The following is a 4,229-nucleotide window of genomic DNA, read 5'->3' as shown; positions in this document are numbered from 1 at the left end:
TTTTCCTTTCTTCCTTTATTTTATTCTATCTATTATTTCTCTATTTTTCTTCTATTTCTCCTTTCCTCCCTTAGTCTTTTTGTTTCCTCCCTCTTCCTTTTTCTTTTTCCTTTTCATTTTTTTTAGGTTCTTCTTTCTCTTCCATTCCTCATTATTTTATTTTATTTGTTTCCTTATTTTATTTTATTGTTCGGCTGACATATTCTCACCTATCCTCATTGTTTTCTTTTATTTATTTATTTCTAATAATGAGTCATGTTTATTACTCCATCAAAAATGTCAACTATAGATCTATCCCTAATACAATGTTCTTTAAAACTCAACCACAAAATTCTCCTAACAATCATCATCATAATTAAATTATAACAATATATAAAACTTCAACATTTCAAGAACATAAGAATTTCACAACTCATCACAACATGTAAAAACACCAAAATATAGAATGAGATGGCCTCTAGCTTTATCCCCACAAAAGACTTTTACAAATAAAAATTCTATACAAAAGGAGGTTTGGGTCAAGTCTTCACCCTATCCCCAAGCCATACAACAAAAGTACAATGCAAGATAACTCACTCGGGTCCCAGCTATCTATCCATCCCTGATGGAACGAAACTTATTGTTTGTTCATTCCTCCAACTAGTTCAATTGGAAGGATGAATGCATCTCCTCCAAGACTTTGTGTGGTTGTGGCTCTCACCTTCTCCTTTGACTTGTGGTTCATTTTTTTCGTATTGCACCTCAATTCGATTGTTTTCCTTTGAGTTGTGTTGTCTCTTCCATCATATGGTCTCCTATCGCTCCACACCTGCAGTCCATGTGCTTTGTATAACTTCTTGTTTGGAAAATGGGGAAAGATACGGCTAACGCCGTTTGAACTGAAGACATTTGAAAACGCGGGTGTACACATTTGAAAATTGAGCGCGTGGATCCCACACAAGGAGAGAAAGCCCTCACGATGTTGATGGCTGGACACCAACTGAAAAGTTATGGTCGAAATTCCACCGATCTGCCCTAGTGGTTGAAATTCTAGATAGTTCGCGTTGACCCCACGAACCATGATTATCATGATGGTTGGCCACATCACCGTCTAAGAAAGGCGATGTTTTGGCCCAGAAAACAATGGAATTTCCAACGGCATTTTAACAAAACCCAGCAGAAAACCAAATGTTGGATACATCAATTTTGTGTAAAAAGGCTTAATAGGACTGTGTATCTCTGTCGCACACACATCTTTTGCCATTTTCCATTGCAATTTCTCTATGCTCTTCTCTAGGGCCGACCATTATATCCATCATTTCCTCCCTCGCAGCTTTTGCGTTTATAGTGCCGACCATTATATCCATCATCTCCCACTTTTATTTTTCAATTGCCAATGAATGCATCATCTTCCACTGCTGCCCATCATTACTCTTATGATGTGTTTATTAATCACAGAGGCACTGATGTGAAGAAAACCTTCGCCAGCCATCTGTACCATGGCCTTTTGAAACATGGATTGGGAATCTTTCTAGATGAGCCCGAAATGCAAGCAGGAGACTCTTTGACTTCCCAACTGTTAGGACTGCCTCCGTCCATGTAGTGGTTTTCTCACCCCGCTATACCGAATCAAGTGGGTGTCTCAATGAACTCCTCCTGATGCTGGAGTCAGGGAAGACCATTATCCCAGTTTTTTACCATGTCACGCCCTCCGAGCTTCGGTGGACGCAGGGCAAATCTGGAAAATACGCTGATGCCTGCAAAATTTGGCAGAAAAGAAGACTTACGACCCTCAAAGTCGTAAACGGAAGTTGCGGTACAACTCTGCCACCATTGAAGAATGGAGAAATGGTCTTTCTCGAGTTGCAGAAATAAGTGGTTTTGAGCCGGAGAAGGTCAACGGGTAACAATTCTAACTAATCTCTAGCTACTGTATTATCTTTTATACAAAGACGTTTGTTTCTCACTAGTTTAATTTATTGCCTTTTAAACAATCGGAGACGAGGGCGAGTTGGTAGAGAAAGTGGTTACATGTGTGTTGAAAAGAATGGCAAAAACACCATTGCATGTAGCTAAATACCCAAAGGGTTTGGACGAAAAGGTACGAAATTTTGAAAATGAAGTCCTTCTTCCTCCTATGGAGTTGTGCATACAATCCATTGTTCAACTCATAGGATGCCTCTTGCAAAACCACGTTATTGGTCACATACCTTGGCATGAGGTGAGGGGTTGCCTAGTAACTGAAACATTTGATGTATGTTCCCAGTGGTGAGGTAAATCAATCTGCAATACAATGCTTCCTTCACCTAACCAACCATGAAAGGAGGATCAATATCATAGATTATCTGGTAAAGAAATGTTTTGGCATCTTATCATAAACTCCTCGAAAACTTGTATATGACATTAATCTGCAATGGAAATATACATGTAGCTTTTCATGTGGGTCCTGATTCCATTTCATTTCTGTGATTGCATAACAAGCTTAGATCTTGTCTAGCAAATAAGTAGACATATAGAACTCTGGTGCTTTCTTTGATTGTAAGGCTACTTTAGCCTATTGTACATGACACTACAGTTCATAATAAAGGATGTCTTCCCAATTGAAAACTCTACCTCTTGGGACAACCAAGTTGAGTAAGAAAATTCAATTCTCCTCAACAAGGAACAAGAGAGGCATACCAATGCTTGACAGTGTGTTGTGCGCTCCAAAAGAGCCAATGAGTGTGCAATGCACAGAAAGAGTGAACAAGGGGTTAGGTTGATGCTTTTTGGTGCATTTTGTGCTCAAGAGAGGGCCTATTTCTTTGTAGGCACAATTTTCAAGAACAAAGGGTCCTTACTTCTCAGGAGTGCGCTCTGGAAGAGAACTTGTTCTGTTGGGAGTAGGTTTCAAATACAAGTGGTCTCTATTCTCTAGAAGTTTTCTCTTCTCAAAGATGGAATCAAATTTTCTAAGAAAATACCAACAACAAGTTTCGAACATAGTAACAACAAATGAGGAAAGATTGCAAGTGTTTATAATCTTTGTCGCAATTATGACTGGAAGATGCAAAGTCATGGAATGCGAAGAGTCACCAGAAACACCAATTGTGATAGAAATATGACACTTGTAACAAGAAATATGAATGAAAATGCCACTAAATAAGTTGAAATGGTTTGAAACACCAGATAGGAAAACAAAAGTGACTAAGCAAAAATAACAAAAACAAGCAAGAAAAACACAAAGAAAATTTACTGAGAAACCACACAACTATGACCAAGATTGAAGAGAGAACTCCTTGATCTGAGAAAATGTGCTCAACCCAAAGTGAGGAATGATTATGAGAATAAATGATAACTAGGTTGCTTATAAAGAGAGTCTACATACAAGGCAGGTTCATGCATGCTCACCACTTGTCAAATAATGAGTGAGTTAGTTGCATGAAGTGGAGTGGGATCCTATTTTATAGGGGTGCACCCAAAAATCTAAGAAGGAAGGGCGCATGCATGAAGCACAAGTGGGCACAGTCATTGATGACAAGCAGTGCATTCTTCTTAAAAGTGCAGAGGGTGCAATCACTGATAACAAGGAGTGTTCTCTCCTTTTTGACTAAGTGCACTCAATTGAGTGGAAGAAGTGTGCCTAACTAAGAGTTAAAGGTGCATGTTTGCATGGGAAGTTTCCACAAACAGTTTCCTTTTGGGAACACTGAGTTTGAAAAGTGCACTTTCTCTAGGAAAAGTTGTGCTTTTCTTGATTTTGTGTGTCATGCATGTCAAGTGAATAAAGCTAGTCACTAAGCCAAATAAATATAGTGCTTTTCTATCTTAGAAATACAACACAAGCATTTTTGAAGATAGGATGTCGATACTTAGGAAACTTTGACTAAGGAGAAAAAACAACACTAAGGAACATTGCAAGGATAGTCGACACTTAGAAAAGTATAAACAAATAACAAGGTGACATAAGATGTCTTGAAACAATAGTTCATGTAGGCTCCAAAATTGAATTAGGAAAAAATTTTGGAGGGTCATTGTCACAATGACAACACATGGTTGCTTGGGATGAAAAAATTCTTTAAAATCTATGATTATTTTGAAAATATGAAGAAAAAGGTAGCCACCTATAGTTTGAAAGGAAAATCAGACATATGGTGGGAGGATTTGAAGAATTTCAATGACATAACCAAAGGAAGGATGACATGGAGCAAGTTTTAGGGCTTCTTTAGAGACAAATATTTATCAGAAATATATTATGACAAGAAGACAAA

General features: G+C 38.0%; 1 pseudogene; it reads left to right on the top strand.

Moving 5' to 3' along the window:
• Nucleotides 1-1,336: 1,336 nt before the first annotated feature.
• LOC149257382 (putative 2' cyclic ADP-D-ribose synthase BdTIR) lies at nt 1,337-1,886 on the top strand (annotated as a pseudogene).
• Nucleotides 1,887-4,229: the final 2,343 nt, after the last annotated feature.

Source organism: Pinus tabuliformis, chromosome 6 (genome assembly GCF_031772625.1).
Source record: "Pinus tabuliformis cultivar Carrire ecotype Pingquan chromosome 6, CPIR1, whole genome shotgun sequence".
NCBI classification, from domain to species: domain Eukaryota; kingdom Viridiplantae; phylum Streptophyta; class Pinopsida; order Pinales; family Pinaceae; genus Pinus; species Pinus tabuliformis.
The sequence above is the reverse complement of the archived record's forward strand: the minus strand, read 5'-3'. Positions and strand labels throughout refer to the sequence as shown.